At 36.4% G+C, this 22,522-nt stretch overlaps 1 long non-coding RNA gene across 1 annotated transcript; it reads left to right on the top strand.

The window, feature by feature from the left end:
• Positions 1-1,331: 1,331 nt before the first annotated feature.
• Positions 1,332-13,982, top strand: LOC121493527. Its single transcript, XR_005988502.1, has 3 exons — positions 1,332-1,461; positions 4,049-4,249; positions 13,899-13,982. It is a non-coding gene; the product is annotated as an uncharacterized LOC121493527 (long non-coding RNA).
• The last annotated feature ends 8,540 nt before the right edge of the window (positions 13,983-22,522 follow it).

The raw sequence follows: 22,522 nt of genomic DNA, 5'->3' as shown, positions 1-22,522 counted from the left end.
TCATTTTGTTTGCCCAAGATATTATGCTATGATTTTGCCACTTAACACCATAAAGTATCACTATATAATGAATAGCATATTAAGAATTTAAACTCTTAAAGATAGAATCAGTAATGCAAAAAGATTTTTCCCTCTCTAGACCCAATAATCCTGACTAATATTCAGGTAGGGTTCACTTGGTCCAAATATCTAGACAGAAATTTAGATCAGTTGATGGATAGATTAAAAAATAGATGGTAGATAGATACATAGGCAGAAAACCAACTAGATGGAAAAGTAAACATATAATACCTTATTACCTTGGGGCTTTGTTGTGCAAAGACAAAAGGACATGTTGATTCTTATCAAATCTGAAGACTAAAATAAACACTTTTTTACCAATACCCATTCACCATGAACTGTGAATACTATAATGTGATTATCAGTCATCAAGTCCTTTTTAATTTATTCTTAAGTAATATGACCAAGGAAATAGTTCCTGTTTTGTCTGTATAAGTTCTTTATTGCTGTGTAACAAATTCCTTAAAAGTTAGCAGCTTAATATATTTATTATCCCATACAGCTGCAGAAGTTCCAGTATTCTAAAGCAACTGAGCTGAGAGATTCTGGTTCAGGGTCTCTTATGAGGTTATAGTCAAGCTGTCAACTAGATAGGCATTCATCTCAAGACTTTACTAGGGTTGAAGGATCAGCTTTCAATCTCATTCACATGGTTATTGGCAGGCCTCAATTCAAACTGCCAGCTAGTATTGCCATAATTAACATAAAGGAAATTATGTTTGAATATGTAATAGGAAAATATAATCATAATATAAAGGAAAATCTCTCCTGATAAAGAGTTGTCAAACTCAGAGAGTTATCAAAGAATATATCCTAAACGTCTAAAACCTCAGTTGCAGACAGGTGAACACATAACATTTTATTTTGTATTACAGCACATTACCTATCTTCAGGGATATTACAGTATACCATGGATGTAGTTTGGGAAGGGTTTGAGGGGAGAAAGAAAGTCTACCATTTTTGAAAGTGGTAAATTATGAAAATTCTCATGGGTGTCTAATGTATATTAAATGTTTGCATTAAAAAAGCTATTTAGCTTTTGGGTGATATACACTTCAAATCTGTGATGCGTTTCCACTTTTATGTATTTGCGTGTGCCCAGTTCTGCTTGAGAATCTGTGATAGTTTTAAACCTCTTAGGGGAAAAAGAATGTCTTTTTGGCTTCTGAATGTTTTCTCTTCTTTCTATTGCCCTTAGAAGAAATTTCAATGATGGTGCAGAGGCCATGGTGTCGAGTCATTCTGTGATGATAGCTTGAAAACTTCAGAAAGTGTTTCAGAGATAATAAGCGCCACGGAGAATATCAGCAGTATCATTACACACGTTTCATAGGCAACCAAGCCTTCGAATTCTGAACAGTTTGCACTGAGAATATATTGTGTGACAATTTTTGCAGAAAGGTAGAGTGGATTCTTATATTATTGATGATGAGACAGTATATACAAAACTAAATTTCTTGCTAGCAAAACTATCTAAAATATGGGCAAGAGGCATTCTCTGCTTTTTATTTTTTGGCATGGTATTGACCTGAAAATGGAAAATGACAATTGTTTTATGGGCAATATACTCATAATTAGAGCTGCATGGAAAATTTTCACATCATCTACGAAATTATTTTTGCTGAAATTTTTCATTTTTTGCCCAGGGCCTTTCTGTTAATTTAATCATATATAAAAATAGTTTTTGTGTAAGAACAATTTTCCATATTCTCTTTTCTAAAATTATAATCTACTTTTCCCTAGAAAGGAATATAGAAAGCTTGTATGTGAATTAGAGAGAAAAATCAATCAATATACAGAGTTATCACCATTAATTCGCATTTGATTAGTCAATATTTTTGAACAGAGAAGCAAACTTGGGTCATTCAGGGAAGCTTTTAGCTCTCTTTAAGAGAAAACTCAATTAAACCTGGCCTAAAAAAAATAAGGACAATTAATTTAGGAATTAAATTAATACCTGTTGTTTCAGAGTTGTTGAATTCAGCACCTCTGAGAAGCTCTCGGCTTTACCTATCATAGTGACAATTGACAAGCTCATTCATGCCTCTCCGAGCATCTTGTCTTTCCAAATAGTGACCAAGGATGGCAAGAAGAAAGGGTGTGGGTTCTCTTTGACTAGCTATCTCTTTATTAGTGCAAAGGTTCTATTCAAGGTGAATAGCAAAGGCAGTTCCTCTAGGAGGATTGTCCCATGGCCCATTCCAATTCAGTGAAAGATCTTTAGATTAGTTACCTTCTTAAGTATGTGTCCAAAGTGAACTCTTCTCTCTGAGAGATATGTTTTCTTTATAAAATATGACACAAGAGAAAACATTTGACTTTTAAAAAATTTCCAATAGAGAGATAATTTAGATATATTTTAAACTTGGACATTTTAAATAATCTGATTAATATACTTTGTGGTTGGCTTATTATGCTTCAATCTGAATATTAGTGCAGTAACTATGCTGAGCCAAAGTTCGGGGTCTGTAATTATAAAGACTTAAGTTGCAGATAAGTGTATGACATTGGGAAAATAGCTTTCCTTCATTTATAACATGTGGATGATGGTAGTAACTACCTCATAGGGGTGTGTATGTGTGTGTGTGTGTGTGTGGAGAGAGAGAGAGAGAGAGAGAGAGAGAGAAATGGCATTAAATTAGAATATGTAAAAACTTCAAGAATGTTGTGTCACAGAGTAAATCTTCAATACATATAAATCACATACAAAGATTGTTGCTGCTGCTGCTGAAGACAATGATTCAATCTGTTATATCTCTGGCTCTGTACCTGTGCTACAGAGCTACATATGTGTCAAATGAACCACATGTCCATAATCATGTTAGCATGACGTAATGGAAAGAAGTTAAATGGAATGCTAAATATTCCATTCTTTTTCACTGTCATTCATTGAATATTCATAGTTTTCTAGCCACTATGCAAGCTCCTCCCTTAACTTCTTTCCTTAATTTCCAATCATTGTTTATTTTATGGAAGAGAAAATGGTTTCAGAAAGATTAAACAGCTCTCCAAATCACAGCCAGGGTATGGTAGGTCAGGGATTCAGGCACAGGTCTGCTCTCTTCCCAGTGGCTGCTTTTAAGCACTGCAGGATTTTGCTTCTCTTTCCCAATGCTTTCAGGATTTCTTTCTTTTTTTTTTTTTTTTACTAAACCCGTCCACATAATTAAGTTCTGAGCTATAAATGTTGCCCTTGGGTTTAGATGCCCTAGAGTTTTGTTTTCACTTTCCACTTTTGTCTAGTATTCTTCATTCTTCACAATTTCTCTCAGGATTACTTTCTTAATATACTTGTAAAGGGTTCTTATGAAAACTGCTGAAAACCATAAACTGGTTTCTTTGCATGCACATTGGCATTTGGACTAAATTTTCATTATATTTACTGAATTTTTTCTCTGTTGAAATAGTTAAGCTTTCTTGTAGAATATGCCTGCATATTGACCAAACAGTAATGAAATTATATTAATTAGGAAGTTAGTATTTGCTTCTCATATTATAATCGTAACTTTTGAGTGGATGGTATAAATGTTGGTAGTTCATGTTATGGGCTGAATTGTGTCCTAAAACTCATATGTTGCAGTGCTAACTGTTGATATCTCAGAATGTGATTGTAATTGGAGATAGGGCCTGGAAAGGAGTGATTAGGTTAAAATGAGGCTAGTAGGGTAGGCCCTAATCCAATCTGACTAGTGATATAAGAAGAAGAAATTTTGATACCCAAAGGAACACCAGTGATGTTTGCACAGAGAACAGACCACATGAGCACACAGCAAGAAGGCTATCATCTACTAGCCAAGAAGAGAGGGCTCCAGGAGAAACTAAACCTGCCAACATCTTGATCTGGGACTTCTAGCTTCTAGAACTGTGAGAAAATACATTTCTGTTGCTTAGTCTGTAGTATTTTATTATGGTGCACCTGGCTAACTGACAGAGTTTATTCATTTATTTATTCCAAAAATATTTACTGCGAATGTCCACTCTACTCCAGATATGTTCCTAGCTCCAGAAAATGGGATGTTGCAAAGCAGAGCCTCCTAAAATATATGTGAAATGTTTTTACCATGGAGGAAAGAACAGTATATAAGCCTGAAAGCTTGTTTTTCTCATTGATGTTGTTGGAGAAGATAATCAAAATCATGATGATGGCATTGTACCATGAAAATGATTTCCAGGTGAATTTTTGAGAAAGGTAAGTATTTTCTTTTCTAAGAGATTACAAAATTGTATATGCAACAACACAAGCCTTGTTAAGTTGATAACACTCATTTGTAAATATTTTTTTGTACATTGTAGCAGTGAAGTTCTTTTGCACTGGGATAGTTGAATGTTAAGAATGGCTTATAGAAATGAGTAATGACTTGCTCTCACCTATCTTCCTGACACCTAGACTATGTTTACTTCTGATTTACATGGAAGTTGAAATGCCTCATAAGAAAGTGGTATGTGTAGACTTATAAAGTGAATAGGTTGAGACATAGGAATGGAGGTCGGAGGCAAGATTGTGAGTTTTCAGAGAGAATTCTATCTTGGATTGTGTGAGGTACTGCACAATGAGGCAGCTTTAACAACATGGCCTGAGGCAGTCTTCACCTAGACTTTCTGGAAGCTGGTATATGCCATGGGTATAAGCTGCTGTGTGAAATTCTGAAAGAGCCATTTTCTTCAAGTCTGTATTTATTTGAGGCTTTCCTGTACAATAAAAATAAGGGAGACACAATAAAAATAAGGAGGACATTTCACAATAAAAATAAGGAGGACATTTCACTGTCTTTTTCAGGCAACAGAGATTATGCCATTGTCTTGGGCAAATCAGTAACAACCTGATCATTAGCCTGAATGGTGCTCTGAATCGTTACCTAAGTGAGAAACAGGAGACAGAGAAATAGGCTCTGCAGAGTATGAAGAACAACTCATTGGAGCTAGCCTTGGTCTTGATGATTTTATGATTCATTGGGTCTATAATCCAATGCTCTATAGATTCTAGAATGGGAGGGTCTCCTGGAAAGGGGCTGAAGTTGGCTGAACCAATGACAAGACTGATTTACTTTGTTTTCAAAGGAGGATGAGATCTTGGTATCAAAGTTGATGACACTGAGGCATATCCTCCAAAAATAGAGTGAGCTGATCAAATTGACTACTGAGAATCATTATTGGAACTTTTCATAAGCTGTTGGGCTTGAGGCCAAAACATAATTCTCATGTTGGACTATTTTTTTGCTATAATTTAGAGCTTCTCGGGGTGCCTGGGTGGCTCAGTCAGTTAATGGTCAGACTCTTGGTCTTGATTAAGGTGATGATCTCAGCGTTGTGAGACTGAGCCCCCTCATCAGGCTGGCTTGTGGTGGGTGTAGAGCCTGTTTAACTTTCTCTCTTTCTCTCCCTCTGTCCCCACCCCTGACTCACATTCATTGTCTCTCTTTCTCTCTAAAAAAAAATAGAGTTTCTCAAAAATTGTTTAGCACCTGATTTTGTGGGAATCCAAGCATCACAGCTAATCGTTGTCATACCTAATATTTTATAATTTAGGGCAAAAACTTCAATTTTTATAATTAAATTACAATTTTCAAAATTTGACTTCTTTTAGGGATTAGTTTTAAAAAACCCTCTAAAAGTAAAGACTATTCTATTCTTAGTTCCTTTACTGAATATCTAAATGACTTAATTTTGCTCAATCATCTTCCTCAGTCTTGTAAACAGGAAACAGAAACAAGCAAGAAGCAATAGTGAATGTGGTAAGATGACATCTCTTTTATAGTTCAGGTTCACTAACATGAAACGTATATGATCAATCAGCATTATACAAATATAAAATACATTATATAAACATAAAAAGCATTATTTGACTCACCACAATTCATAAACATTATTAATCTGGATTTTTTTAAAGGGTTAACTAATTTGCTTTGAAGCAGACTGTTTCTGTTGTTTTTTTTTTTTTGTATATACTTTAATTGGAGTTTGATTTGCCAACATATAGTGTAACACCCAGTGCTCATCCTATCAAGTGCCTCCCTCAGTGCCCGTCACCCAGTCACCCCATCCCCCCCACCCGCCTCCCCTTCCACTACCCCTTGTTCATTTCCCAGAGTTAGGAGTCTCTCATGTTCTGCCACCCTCTCTGATATTTCCCACTCATTTTCTCTACTTTCCTCCCTAATCCCCTTCACTATTCCTTATATTCCCCGTATGGTTGAAACCATATAATGTTTTTCCTAATCTGATGAACTTACTTCACTCAGCTTAATACCCTCCAGTTCTACACATGTCGAAGCAAATGGTGGTGGGTATTCATCATTTCTAATGGCTAAGTAATATTCCATTGTATACATAAGCCACATCTTCTTTATCTATTCATCTGTCAATGGGCACCGAGGCTGCTTCCACAGTTTGTCTATTGTGGACATTGCTGCTATAAACATTGGGGTGCAGGTGTCTCAGTCTATCACACCATCTGTATCTTTGGCGTAAATCTCCAGTAGTGAAATTGCTGGGTCATATGGTAGCTGTATTTTTAACTCTTTGAAGAATCTCCACACAGTTTTCCAGAGTGGCTGCACCAGTTCACATTCCCACCAACAGTGCAAGAGGGTTCCCCTTGCTCCACATCCTCTCCAACATTTGTTGTTTCTTGTCTTGTTAATTTTCACCATCCTCACTGGTGTGAGGTTGTATCTCATGGTAGTTTTGATTTGTATTTGATGGCAAGTGATGCGGAGCATTTTCTCATGTGCTTGTTGGCCATGTCCATGTCTTCCTCTGTGAGATTTCTGTTCATGTCTTTTGCCCATTTCATGATTGGATTGTTTGTTTCTTGGCTGTTAAGTTTAATAAGTTTTTTATAGATCTTGGATACTAGCCCTTTATCTGATAGGTCATTTGCAAATATATTCTGCCATTCTGTAGGTTGTCTTTTAGTTTTGTTGACTGTTTTGTTTGCTGTGCAGAAGTTTTTTATCTTGATGAAGTCCAAATAGTTCATTTTTGCTTTCGTTTCCCTTGCCTTTATAGATATATCTTGCAAGAAGCTGCTGTGGCCAAGTTCAAAAAGGGTGTTGCCTGTGTTCTCCTCTAGGATTTTGATGGATTCTTGTCTCACATTTAGATCTTTCATTTTGAGTTTATCTTTGTGTATGGTGTAAAAGAATGGTCTAGTTTCATTCTTTGCATGTGGCTGTCCAATTTTCCCAGCGCCATTTATTGAAGATATTGTCCTTTTTCCAGTGGGTAGTCTTTCCTGCTTTGTTGAATATTAGTTGTCCATAGAGTTGAGGGACATTTCTGGATTCTCCATTCTGTTCCATTGATCTATGTGTCTGTTTTTGTGCCAGTACCACACTGTCTTGAAGATCACAGCTTTGTAGTAAAACTTGAAATCTGGCATTGTGATGGCTCCAGATATGGTTTTCTTTTTCAATATTCCCCTGGCTATTTGAGGTCCTTTCTAATTCCATACAAATCTTAAGATTATTTGTTCCAACTTTCTAAAGAGAATCCCTGGTATTTTGATAAGGATTACGTTGAATGTGTAAATTGCCCTGGGTAGCATTGACATTTTCACAATATTAAATCTTCCAATCCATTAGCATGGAGTATTTTCCATCTCTTGTGTCTTCCTCAATTTCCTTCAGAAGTGTTCTAGTTTTTAGGGTATAGATCCTTTACCTCTTTGGTTAGGTTTATTCCTAGGTATCTTATGCTTTGGGGTGCAGTTGTAAATGGGATTGACTCCTTCATTTCTCTTTCTTAAGTCTCAGTATTTAGAAGTGCTAGTGATTCCTGGGCATTGATTTTGCATCCTGCCACACTGCCAAATTGTTGTATGACTTCTAGCAATCTTGGGGTGGAGTCTTTAGGGTTTTCTATGTACAGTATCATGCCATCTGCAAAGAGGGAGAGTTTGACTCCTTTGTTGCCAATTTGAATGTCTTTTATTTCTTTTGGTTGTCTTATTGCTGAGGCTAGGACTTCTAGTACTATGTTGAACAACAGTGGTGAGAGTGGACATCCCTGTCATGTTCCTGATCTTAAGGGAAAGGCTCCCAGTGTTTCCCCATTGAGAATGATATTTGCTGTGGGCTTTTTGTAGATGGCTTTTAAGATGCTGAGGAATGTTCCCTCTATCCCTACACTCTGAAGAGTTTTGATCAGGAATGGATGCTCTATCTTGTCAAATGCTTTCTCTGCATCTATTGAGAGGATCATATGATTCTTGTTTTTCTCTTGTTGATATGATCTATCACATTGATTGCTTTATGAGTGTTGAAACAACCAACATTGCATCCCAGGGGGAAATCCCACTTGGTCATGGTGAATAATCTTCTTAAGGTATTGTTGGATCCTATTGGCTAGTATCTTGTTGAGAATTTTTGCATCATTGTTCATGAGGGATATTGGTCTATAATTCTGCTTTGTGGTGAGGTCTTTGGTTTTGGAATTATGGTAATGCTGGCCTCATAGAATGAGTTTGGAAATATTCCATCCCTTTCTATCCTTCGGAACAGCTTTAGTAGAATAGGTATTGTTTCTTCTTTAAAAGTTTGATAGAATTCCCCTGGGAAGCCTTCAGGCCCTGGACTTTTGTGTCTTGGGAGGTTTTTGATGACTGCTCCCTGGTTATTTGTCCCTTCAGGTTTTTGATGACTGCTCCCTGGTTATTTGCCTGTTCAGGTTTTCTATTTCTTCCTGTTCACGTTTTGGTAGTTTGTGGTTTTCTAAAAATGCGTCCATTTCTTCTAGATTGCCTAATTTATTGGTGTATAGCTGCTCATAATATGTTTTTAAAATCGTTTATAGTTCCTTGGTATTGGTGGTGATCTCTCCTTTTTCATCTGTGATTTTATTGCATCTTTTCTCTTTTGTTTTTAATAAGGCTGGCTAGTGATTTATCTATCTTATTCTTTCAAAGAACCAACTCCTGGTTTTGTTGATCTGTTCTACAGTTCTTCTGCTCTCTATTTCATTGAGTTCTGCTCAAATCTTTATTAACTCTCTTCTGCTTGGTGTAGATTTTATTTGTTGTTCTTTCTCCAGCTCCTTTAGGTGCAAGATTAACTTGTGTGTTTGAGTTTTTTCCAATATTTTGAGGGATGCTTGTATTGTGATGTATTTCCCTGTAGGACTGCTTTTGCTGTATCCCAAAGATTTTGAATGGTTCTTTTTTCATTTTCATTAGTTTCAATGAATCCTTTTAATTCTTCTCTAATTACCTGGCTGATGCATTCATCTTTTAGCAGGATGGTCTTTAACCTCCAGGTGTTTGAATTTCTTCCAAATTTCTTCTTGTGACTGAGTTTTAGTTCCAAAGCACTATGGCCTGAAAATATGCAGGGGACAATCTCAATCTTTTGGTATCAGCTGAGACCTAATTTGTGACCCAGTATGTGGTCTATTCTGGAGAAAGTTCCATGTGCAATTGAGAAGAATGTGTATTTAGTTGCATTTGGATGCAAAGTTCTGTATATATCTGTGAAATCCATCTCGTCCAGTGTGTCATTTAAAGCCCTTGTTTCTTTGAAGAACTGTCATTTACAGAAAGTGCCGTGTTGAAGTCTCCCACTATTAGTGTTTTATTATCTAAGTATGTCTTTACTTTGGTTATTAATTGATTGATATACTTGGCAGCACCCACATTAGAGGCATAAATATTCATGATTGTTAGGTCTTCTTGTTGGATAGACCCTTTAAGTATGCTATAGCGTCCCTCTTGTTCTCTTACTACAGTCTTTGGGATAAAATTTAATTTATCGGATATGAGGATTGCTACCCCAGCTTTTTTGGAGGACCATTTGAATGGTAAATGGTTCTCTAACCTTTGATTTTCAGGCTAGAGGTGTCCTAGGTCTAAAATGAGTCTCTTGTAGACAGCAAACAGATGGGTCTTGCTTTTTTATCCAGTCTGAAACCCTGCATCTTTTGATTGGATCATTTAGCCCATTCATGCTCAGAGTAACTATTGAAAGATATGAATTTAGTGTAATCATAATACCTATTCAGCCCCTGTTTTTGTGGATTATTTCTTTGGGCTTCCTCTTTCTTTTACAGGGTCCCCCTCAATATTTCTTGCAGAGCTGGTTGGTGGTCACATATTCTTTCAGTTTCTGCCTATCTTGGAAGCTCTTTATCTCTCCTTCTATTCTGAATGAGAGCCTTGCTGGATATAGTATTCTTGGCTGCATGTTCTTCTCATTTAGTACCCTGAGTATATCCTTCCAGCCCTTTCTGGCCTGCCAGGGCTCTGTGGAGAGGTCTGCTGTTAATCTAATATTTCTCCCCATATAAGTTAGGGATCTCTTGTCTCTTGCTGCTTTAAGGATTTTCTCTTTATCTTTGGAATTTGCAAGTTTCACTATTAAATTTTGAGGTGTTGAATGGTTTTTATTGATTTTGGGGAGGGATCCTGTCTATCTCTTGGATCTGAATGTCTGTTTCTCTCCCCAAATTTGTGAAGTTCTCAGCTATAATTTGTTCAAATATGCTTTCTGGTCCTCTGTCCCTCTCAGTGCTCTCTGGAACCCCAATTATACATAGGTTTTTTTCCTTTTGAGGCTATCATTTATTTCCCTTAACCTTCCTCATGGTCTTTTCATTTTTTTCTCTCTTTTTTTTCCTCAGCCTCCTTCCTTGCCATCAGCTTGTCTTCTATGTCACTCACTCTTTCTTCTACCTCATTAACCCTCATTGTTAGGACCTCCTAACGATGGAGTATGGATTGAATCTCATTTAATGGATTTTCAATTTTGGCCTGATTAGATCTAAATTCTGCAGTCATGAAGTCTCTTGAATCCTTTATGCTTTTTTCCAGAGCCACCAGTAGCTTTATAAGTGTGCTTCTGAATTGGCTTTCTGACATCAGATTGTAATCCAGATTCTGTAACTCTGTGGCAGAGAGTACTATTTCTGGTTATTTCTTTTGTGGTGAGTTCTTCCTTTTAGTCATTTTGTCCAGTGCAGAGTGGCTGTATGAGCAGACTGAGTCAAGAATATCAACCACAAACTATGTAAATTTCACCCTAGATGATTCTGCAGAAGTCAGAGACCAGAAACTGAAAACAAAGATCAGAACAAAATAAAACAGACCACTAAAGTGAAAAACAAATTTTAAAACAAAGTAGTAAAATATAAAAGGCCAAGAATCCCAAAGAAGAGAAAAATGTAAAAGTAAAGAGGAATAAAGAGAAAAAAAAAGAAAAAAAGGAGAAGAAAAAAGGGGGGTACTGGGAGATGGTGGTCATGACGAAGTTGTAGTGAAGGGAGAATGTAATCTACCTAAGGAGTTCTAGAGGGTGATCCTCTTGGTTCTGAGTATATTAAGTTCTGTATGTTAGAAGATGCTCAGTCCCAAATTTATATAAACCAGAAATACTTGTAGAGGGCCCCAACATTGACCACCATAACATAAATGAGATAAAAGAAAGGATAGAATGGGAATGGGGAATCTCACAGAATGAACCAGCATGATATACCACTTGGTTCTGGGTGCATGCTGGTCATGTTTTAGAAAGTATTAACTTCTGCCATTGTAGAACACAGCGAGGCAGAGAAAACAACACAAAACAAGACAAAACAAAACAAATCTTGTATATCTCCAAAAATTAAGTTGAGTATGTTGAAGGGAATCTGGAAGTGGAAAATTTTTTTTTTAATTTTATTTATTTATGATAGGCACACAGTGAGAGAGAGAGAAGCAGAGACACAGGCAGAGGGAGAAGCAGGCTCCATGCACCGGGAGCCCGACGTGGGATTCGATCCCGGGTCTCCAGGATCGCGCCCCGGGCCAAAGGCAGGCGCCAAACCGCTGCGCCACCCAGGGATCCCTGGAAGTGGAAAATATATCTAGGACCTGTAATTGTAGAAATATGAAAGTCAAAAAGGAAGAACCTTAAAAATGAAGAGGTGGTAAAATATTGTAGTTAAGGTGGTAAAAGAGAAACAAATTAGGAATTTAGAGTCTGATATAAAAATGAGTTGTACTGGAAAAAGGAAGAAAAAAAGAAAAAAAATAGAAGGGGGTACCCTCTGGTTCTATATACTGTAAATCCCTCAACTTCCCCTGGAGCTTTCCAGTGCTGCTTGATCAAGAACTTGCTCTTCCCTTGTTCTTCCAGCTGATCTTCTGGGAGAGGGGTTGCTGTGCTAATTCTCAGGTGTGTCTGTCTTGTTAGAAGTGAAAAAACCCTTCCCTCTATAGGATTCTAGCTGTTCTCTCTTTAAATCTCAGGTGAAATTTGTATGTGTTCAGGATGGTTTGAAAGTTATCTAGGTAAGCTGGTGGATCCAGGTGAGTTGAGGACCCCTACTCCTCCACCATCTTGCCCCGCCTCCACAAGGCAGACTGTTTCTTAATGCAACGTTTTGGTCTCTTTATGTATAATGCATGTTTTTCATTTATTAATCTTTTGTATGTTCTAAATTTAAAAGTTGAAAAGAGTTTGTTTTTACAGTGCCATTTACTTTTCTAATATGAAGGGTTCAAATCATCCTATGTTTATGAGCCTCTTGTGCCTGCCAGTATTAATTCAACTACAACATGTTATCAGTCTATTACAGAAAGGTTAAACAGGTCAGTTACCTTTCACCTCTCCTGTCAATTCACATAAACATAAAAATCACCTTTTTAATTTTTTAATCTATCCCATTTATCTAAATCAAGTCAAATCAAGTGAACTTTAAACCATTTTCCCAATCGCTCTGTGTTTTATTAAACCTTGAATAGCTGTTAGCAGCCATTTTTATACTCACTCAAAACATGTAGTAATAAATAGAATGAACTTCATGATGTTAAAATTTTTAAAAGAACATTTTAAGGTTGCTCATTTAGGAGTACTGCACTGATAGTGGACAACGGATAGGTAAAAGGATGGGATCACATTTAAATGTGCAAAATAAAATGACTACACTTATCAGTTGTTAGATGTTAGTGGATAGGATAGACATAAGCGTTCACATTTCTGATAACTTAAAGAACTATGATTACGTGATTGCATCTTATTATTTTGGGAAAACTTACATAAAGTCAATATATGTAGTATTGTCATTAAGATTATGTAATAAATTTGGTTCTGTTATGGCTTAAATTGTGGTTATTCATTGATTATGTAAATTTTATAATATTCTCAGAGCTTAACTAGGGATGTAAGATAATCCTTTCATTCTGTGTTTGGTGGTAATTTAACCTTTAAGAAGGACACCTAGGTGACTCAGCTGTTGAGTGTCTGCCTTCAGCTCATTGTGTGATCCTGGGTCCGGGGATCGAGTCCTGCATCAGGCTCCCTGCAAGGAGCCTTCTTCTCCCTCTGACTATGTCTCTGCCTCTCTCTCTCTCTCTCTCTCTCATGAATAAATGAATGAAATCTTTAAAAAAATTCTTAAAATACATAGGCAGATAGCCTATTGTCTACTAAAAGCTTGGAGCAGTGGATTTTCAAATTTTTATTTCCTTAATAAAATGTCAAATTCCATCAGCTGAATCCATCAAAATCCTGATTCATGGAACCTGAGGTGGGCCACAAAATAATGGTGTATGTATGTTGGGGTGTGGGTAGTGTGATGGAGGGAGAGGAAAGAAGAATACATATTAAACAATACATCAACAATGGTATTAAATGCTCCCTTTGGTTTAAAAAGAAAGCACCTGTGTATTTCACCAGTATTCCATCTAAACACTCCACCATCTAAACCCAGCATTTGTGGAAGTAGTAGAACTGTATCAGTTGTTTCTTGAGAACTTTGCCAGCATAGATATGTTTGATTGTACTCTGCTGGCTGGGAAGCTGAGAGGTGAAGTAATCCCTAGAATGTGGCTATCCCTCTTATCCACAGTTTTGCTTTCTGCCTTTTAGGTTACTCTGGAGCAACTAAGGGTCCAGAGGCAAATGATCCTTCTCCTGACATATTTTCAGAAGGTAAATAACAGCCTATCCCTACATCGCTATGACTATATACCATTTACTTCATTCCAACCCATTGTGTAGGCATTTTATCATCTCACATCGTAATAATAAGAAGGATGAGTACAGTAGAATATTTGAAGAGAGAGAGACCACATTTACATTACTCTCCTTATGGTATATTGTTACAATCTTTCTATTTTATTTGGTGGGGGAACTCTCCAAGAAAGGAAACACTGTGGTGGTTTGACTCTGCCTCTCTTTCAGGGAAAAGAGTGGAGTTTAGACTTCACAGGGAAGACCCTTGTTCAGTTGTTGCCCTCTGCCCCATTAGATTGCACTCCTAAGAGTTGTAATACTCAATCATAACATTTTTTTGTGGCATAGAAAAGAATTCAGGATACAGGCTTTAGAAACAGTATGAAACTCTTCCCCCCACCTAAACCGTATTATTAATTGATTTTCTTAATGTCTTTTAAATGTAATAATCAATGATATAACAAAAAGTGGGAATAATATCCAATAAAAACCACTTTCTTGCTTAATTATTTTTGGCAAATTTTATTTTTCTTAAAAATAGATAGAAGGTTATTATTCTTTAAATGGAATTAAAAGCTGTATTTTACTATAAAAAGCCAGAAAGTAAATGCAACAACAAAATAGATCATGAGCCCTAATTCAGGTTACTGTTCCTATAGATTTCTGGACAGACAATAAAATATGGAGTGTCTGTAAAGAAGGGTGATATGGCTGACTTACTGCTTCAGTAACTCATTTTCTTGTCTCCATGGAAAACTGCCTTACAATATTTTGTCCCTGACAAAAGACGTTTAGACATTTAGGTCCAATCTTTTCTGTGTTTGCACTGTGTTAGAACTGTGTTAGGATACACTTCGGGTTGTGTTCCTTAGGAAGTGCTTAGCCATCCTGTAAAGATTTCTGTCAATGAACTTGATCTTGACAAGTGAAATCAATGATGTATAAATAATAGCAGTAAATAAAAATAAATTGCCTTTCAGAATTAGAATATTCTAATAAGGTCATAGAACATCAAAAGTGCATAGTCATAATGTTTTCTTGCCCTGATGTCTTCTTTTTAGCTTATGGAAAGCAGATTCTAATTTTATGGATCATATAAGCACAAATTAAAAAATGAGCAAATATCCTTTGTTAATGGAATATTTGTAACAATTAAAAGCTATTAAGATTGTTATCTTCTTTAAGATATTCTCAATTTTATCTTACTTTAGTTTGGTAGGTCAAATTTTACTGTTTTGTTGTTGTTAGTCACTTGCTATATCACTTTTTCTTACTGTTTACTTAAAAGTATCTTTCCTGATTACTTGTTGTTTTTGAATCACACTTAAGGACTTCTGAATTTTTATGAGACAATGAGATTTATAAATACATAGTTCTATGCAGCTTATTTAGGCACCAGCTCTTACAAGATGCTCATATGAAAAACTTAGGATCTGCAATGCAAAAAGAACTTCTTTAAATAAGGAAGGCTTTGAGAGACACATTTATTTTTCTTTCTTCTGATGAATCTGGGAGATACTAAGCAAAGAGAAATGAAGAGAAACCAAGCCTGGTTTAAGACCAAACCAAAGTCTATGTACAAGAATTATGCTTTCAAACCTAAGCTCTACTGCTAACTTGTTATGAAATTCTGGTCATATACCACACTTACATGGTATATACATGGTATCCTAAAGAAGAGATTAAAAGTTATCTATAGTCTTATAACTTTCTCTTCTGCTTATCTAGATATTAAGAATTGATAGTTTCAGGGAACCTGTCACTATTTTTTGTTACAGTGGATACTGAAATGTACATTATATTAATTAAACTATACAACCAGAATATCATCTCTATCGGACATAACAAAACAGTAGATCATTTCATCTGGGACCATTAAGTCAGTCTTCAAAATCTATCTGAATGCTACTCTAAATTAGAGGTATGAGAGAAAGCAACATAGCCAAGTTTCAGATAGAGATTTTCATTAAATAGGTAATAAGTAAATGCAAAAAGAAGTAATTACAAAATGAGATACAGGTACTATGGGGATTCTTTAGGTTGTCATGCTGGAGAATAACATAAGGGGGATGTTATTACTTAAATATGTTTTTGCAGGAGTGATATATAAGCTGAGGTGAATGATAAGATTGACTCAGTCATGGCAGAACCACGTGGGCAAAGAGCATGAAGTGTTGGAGGATCTGCAGGAAGGCCTGGGCAACTCAAGAATAGTGAACAGCTAAAGGGTGCTAAAAATGTGAGAAACTGGTGAACAATGCAGGGCATTAAGAGTCATGATAAGGTGCTTGTACACCATACTCTATAAACAGTTTGATTCCCCAGAAGATGCCATGTTTTCCATTGTCACACTTCTTTACAAACGTGTTGTTCCTTCCTAGCAAACCCCTACCCCTAATGATATTTCTCCCTCCACAGAACCTCCTCTTTTTTTTTTTTTCCTTTAAAGTAATTTTACGCTCCTACTTTTATATCCTGGTCACACTCCTTTTTTCATTTTGCCTCAGTTGTGACGTTTATCATACTATCTTGCAAATCACATACTTGTCTGAATCCATAAGCTATGTTATTTTTGGGCAGGGGTATTTCATTTTAACCTTTCTATCTCCAGCACCTAGAACAATGGATAGCACATAGCAAATGCCTGGCAAATATTTGTAGAACAAATGTGTTCATTTCCTAGTGTCAGCTCTGCCTCAATGCATTTCATTCAATGTTAAGCTTGTTCAGCTCTTGAAATGTCAATCATCCCCAAAGCCAGGCGGCAGTGTTAGACATGGTGATTGCTCTCCTAAGTGCCTTCACTTCCAGCTGGGATCCTGGACCTGGCACTGCACCCAAGCTACAAATGACCTAATTAGTCCTTTGGTTATTTCCAAAAATTTTGAGAATAATCATGAACTGGGATAGCCAAAAAACTGGGACATGCGGAGTCTGATGAAAGCTGAAATGTTTAGGGTGCCAGATGCAAGTCTTTTAGACAGCATCAATAGTTTCCAAAACAAAGTAGTTTGCATTTTAATTGTTTTCTGGAACTTTTATCAACAAAATATGTTCATTGACTAATCAGATCTTTGTACCAGATTAGAAATTAGCAGTGTTGGCCACAGAAATAAGATACAGAATCTTTCTTTCTGGCCCTGCTCTAAAAGAATTTCTGACAGAATTCAGCCAGATGCTGTGTATCTCTTTCCAGAGTGCAATTTTGGGGCTAACTAACAGTGAGCTGCCCTTGGATCCCATGCTTCTAATCAATGTCAGAGAGTGGATGCTAAAAAGGCAGCCTTCCCAGAGGAATCAGTACTTAATGGAATTTTGACAGGCTTTTAATGCTCTTTTCTAAAGGACCATCTCTTCCTTCAGAGTCACAGTTTGTTGGTGAGTTTGATGGCTGATGTCACAAACAAATGTACTAATACCCTGCTGGTATCGTATTTACTCAGGGGAAAAGCCAGGAACAAGACATTCTTTGGACAAGACAACATTCATGGAGTGGCTGATGAATTTAAAGTTTAGCACCACATATTTAAGATAATGAGTGACTGTTTCTTAGAAACTATACTCAAATCTTTCCAACACTCCTACAGGTGACTAAGACATAATATTGTATAAGAATATCTTCTGGGGGCTCACATGTAATTTTAAAGCCCTGAAGAAGCTATTGAAACTCAAAGTATTCATTTACTTGGGCAGAACACAGAAATCTGTGTACAAAAATATAATTGAATAATATCTATTATATATCAACTTTTATAGATTCTGTAATGTACGATTCTGTCAATGAAGAATAAATGCTGCCTAGTTTTTAGGACAGTAACACCAAGATACAGCTCAAGAATCCAAAAGGACAAAATGATTACTGAGCAATACTAGCACTAAAATGGTTAAAGAACATGTGTACTAAATTTTAAAAAGTATTTGACAATAGAAGAAAGCCAGATCTTCTTTTGATTACTTGTATAAAAGAGGAAAGCTAACAGTTATACTCACTGATGAAAATTTTTCATTTTTTAAACATTGGGTAACTAAACCTCTGTGTGGGGCCTATATGTATAGATGCTCACATGGTCCTTATAGAATTGGCTAATACTGGATGAAAAGGATGAAAAGAGAGCCTAGAAAATTAAATGCAAATATCCGAGGTAATCCTACTTTATAGTTATGCATTTTTAACTTCTGCAGTCCTTAAATTAGTTCTTTTCTGTTACAGTTTAAACACTCCAGTAGAGCCCTAATGATTCATTCCACTTAAGTGAAAGCGCCATTCTGAAAAACTATTCTCTAATATAGGTAAATAGTTCTCTACTATGTCTGTAAATTCTCTGTATACATTAACTGATAATTTAAATATTGTGCATTGATCTTCAGGATTAGAATTTACTATACCCATCTCAAGGTCTAGAATCACTTTAGCCAGAAGATGAACACATGTTTTGGATGAACACCCCCATTTTTTTCTTTACTACACTACATGACTATCTATACAAACATTTCCCCTTTTATTATGTTCTTTTATTCATTTTCTAGGAGAAGATTAAGGCCTTGGAGGGCTTGAAGCTCAGATATTTTTAGGGGCCCCACAGAAGAAAAAGAATTCAGCATTACAAAAAATATGTGAGTGTATATTTAGTTCAAAATTTTAAAAATCATAACAAATTACAAATTTTAAAAAGTTAAAAATACTACCAGGATCTCATAATCTAGAAAAATTCCAGTATTTTATTTAATCCTCTGAGACCATTAGCTGCCATGTCTCCTTAGTCTCCATTAATCTGGAACCATTCCTCTGTCTTTGTCTTTTACGACCTTAGCATTTTTAAAGATTCTAGGTCAGTTGTTTTTTGAACCTTCAACATGGTTTGACTGATAATTTATTTTAAATATTAAAAATAAATGATCACTTTCTTATTGGTTACATTCCAACTGTCTCCTAGTTTATAAATGTTTTTGTTTGATTCTACCCCCTTAGTACTACAATATTCTTAGTGACTACAATATTTGAGACATGAGTAAGAAGCACAAGCAGAGTATTGAGCACGAACTTGGTGCAAAGATGTTACTTAGTGAGTAGTACTTCTCTCTACTCCTATCTTCCTTCTCTCTGTTGCTAAATTTCTTTCACAGTTACAATTTTGCCCAATTTGGCTACTTCCTGCATCACTCCAGGGAAATTGTTGTTGCTAAAGTCAGCTTTGCCTCTCTCTGGAAGTCTAGGTTCAAACTGAAAGACTTCACTGTATTCTCAGGCCTTTGATCCTTTGAAAAATACATGCTGTCAGTATCCTACAACGTTACCCGGTTTTGGCATTTCTCCCATGATGTTTTCTGTAAGTGTCCAAGATTCTTGCCTTGATTCATTACCTTTCCCTCATTTTCTTGCAACATGCTCTGTTGTGATGAACTGAAGGATCATGTCCCTAATCATTAGTTTAAACCCTAATCCCCAATGTTATTGCATTAGGAAATGATGATTTGGAAGGTAATTAGAGTTAGATGAGATCCTGTAGGTGGAGCCCCTATCAGGAGATTAGTGTCCTTACAAGAAGAGAAAGAGACACCAGAGCTGCCTCCCTGTGCCATATGAGGATACATGAGAAGGCAGCCTTCTACAAGCCAGGAAGAGGGTCATTACCAAGAACTGAATTTGTTAGCACCTTGATTTTGGACTTTCCAGTCTTTAGAACTGTGAAAAATGAATGTCTGTCATTTAAGTCACTCAGTCTACAGTATTTTGTTAGAGCAGTCTGAGCTAAGACATGTTTTAAATATTTTCAATTATTATTCCATTTTCCTTTCTTTTTTTTTTATTTTATTTTTTTTTCCATTTTCCTTTCTTTAACCCTGTGCTGTATCTGTCACCATTTAATCCAATAAAAAGAAATTGAAATTGTATTCTTCTCTTTCCTTTTTTTGTTTTGTTTTGTTTTGTTCTCTGTACTTTTTCTGATGGTGTGAATCATTCTGACCAGCAATCTGGCAATCTCTTTTTATTATCTCCGTATATGTCCGACATTGATGTTTCTCTTCTTGATGATCTGATATCAACATTTCTTTCACTTTCTCCAGTGACCTAAACTCCTGTCAAATAGTTATTCTCTTGGCTGCAATGCTTGTCAGGTTCCCAATGTGAAGACATTCTTCTCAACTTACTTCATATATTTCAGCCCATGTGAATTTGTCCACATCTGCTTTTTTTTTTTTTTAAAGATTTTACTCATTTATTCATGAGAGACACAGAGAAAGAAGCAGAGACATAGGCAGAGGGAGAAGCAGCTTCCCTGTGGGGAGCCTGACATGGGACTTCATCCCAGGGCCGCAGGATCATGACTTGAGCCAAAGGCAGACAATCACTGAGCTACCCAGGCATCTCTGCATCTGCTTTTAATGCATACTGAGAACTACTTTCTTAAAAGATTTATTTGTTTGAGAGAGAGATAGAGATAGAGAGGGAGATAGAGAGAGAGATAGAGAGAGAGAGAAGCATAAGCAGAGGAAGGGCAGAGGGAGAGAATGTCAAGTAGACTTCTCACTGAGCTCTCAGGCTGATGTGGGGCTCAATCTCATGACTCTGAGATCAGCACCTGAACCAAGATCAAAAGTTGGATGCTTAACCACCTGAGCCACCCAGGTGTCCCATGCATACTGAGAAATTTTGGTTGAGAGTACACTTTATGAAAGGATAAAAAGTACCCTTATGAAAGGATACTGTCCCTCCAGGGACAGTAATTACTTGGGTAAGATATACCAAAGATTTGTTCAATTAGATTTGCTGCTCATCTGCCTCTCCACTCTTAATATACATGTGTATATATTTAACTTTTTCTGGAATAAGCTATTTATGTATCAAAGGCCTAGTTACTTATATACTCTCTTGTTCCAAAAATATATAAAGGAAATCTATAATTTATAATAATACAGAAACTATACAACATAACACACACACATAATATACACAACATAATTTAGAAATATATGAGACAGGAAAAATATGAAAACACAAAAGTAGGAACATAAAATGAAATTAAAATGAAGCTAATATAAAAAAAATAGAGCATGCCACCTCATAATCTAAATGTAATGTTCTTGATGATTACAGTTCTTCCTGTTTATGGTAACATAAATGGTCTTTAAATTTCTCTTTGGAGGAATATTCTTTTAATATATTCGATTTATTCATGCTGTAAGTGTCACACATGTGGCAAATGAAGGCTGGCTACTTTCAGTTTTTAAGTCATTCACATAAGTATTACCCTGTTGACCATGTGAGTGAAGGAGAACAAACTCATTGAGAGGAAATTCCTGAGATTCATGTCCCATTTCCCTGGCATAGTGTGCTTAATGAACATATGTAGTGAGATGATACACTATAATAATTGCAAATACCTTTTCCTTTTCTGTGCAATCAAAGATACTTAAATCATATGTAGGAGAATAAAATTGTTATCGCAAGAATGTGAAGAGAAAGATCCAGTCAATACTTTGTTTTAAAATTCTAAAGTAAGCTCCAGAAGCCACATCAATATAATCATTCTGAAAGTTGAAACTCTTCATTTAAAAAAAAAAAAAAAAGGCAGGTATATAGGGATGCTTGGGTGGCTCAGTCAGTTAAGTGTCTAACTCTTGGTTTCAGTTCAGGTCATGATTTCAGAGCCCTGAGATTAAGCCCCAAGCTGAGCTGAGCTAAGCTGGCCATGGAGCCTGCTTAAGATTCTCTCTCTCCCTCTCCCTTTGCCCCTCCTTCCTCCCTACCGGCACAGAGGCATGCTCCCCCCCCCCCCCGCTAAAACAAAACAAAACTACAAGTATTTGAATATAGGGAAAAAATGCTGTTGAAAATTAAAAAGTCAAATTATCTGATAGATTTGAAATTAGCATAGAATAAGATGAATATCGCATTGACCCCAGGAAGAGTAGGTAAGTATCATCTAGACTGAGAAGTGGCAAGAATGACTATATGGTCATTGGGTCTAGCAATAAAGGGATTGAATCTTTTTTTTTTTTAAGATTTTATTTATTTATTCATGAGAGACAGAGAGAGAGAGAGGGAGAGAGAGAGAGAGAGAGAGAGAGAGAGAGAGACACAGGCAGAGGGAGAAGCTCCATGCAAGGAGACCAATGTGGGACTGGATCCTGGGACTCCAAGATCATGCCCTGGGCTGAAAGTGGCGCTAAACCACTGAGCCCCCTGGGCTACCCCAAAGGATTGGATCTGACTGACCATGTAGGCAGACAAAGTCAGCAATGAGAAGTGTCTCTACATTCATTTGGTACTATTGGGAAGTTAAGCAAAGTTGAGATATCTGTAAGACATCTGCAGATGGCCCAATGCCATGGAAGCTAGTTCTATATTTCACTTGTTTTGAGAAGCCATGATAGCTGTGCTGGTTATGCCTATTGACAGTCATCATCAACAGTTGCCTGAATGTTGCTTATAGATTGTTCATCAGAAGTAGTACCTGCCTGACTTTTAAGAATTGCTGCAAACCATTTGAATCGCCCTCTATGCATATCTCATTTTGAATGGTTCAAGAAATATA

The sequence above is a fragment of the Vulpes lagopus genome, chromosome 6 (assembly GCF_018345385.1).
Source record: "Vulpes lagopus strain Blue_001 chromosome 6, ASM1834538v1, whole genome shotgun sequence".
Classification (NCBI taxonomy): Eukaryota; Metazoa; Chordata; class Mammalia; order Carnivora; family Canidae; genus Vulpes; species Vulpes lagopus.
The sequence above is the reverse complement of the archived record's forward strand: the minus strand, read 5'-3'. Positions and strand labels throughout refer to the sequence as shown.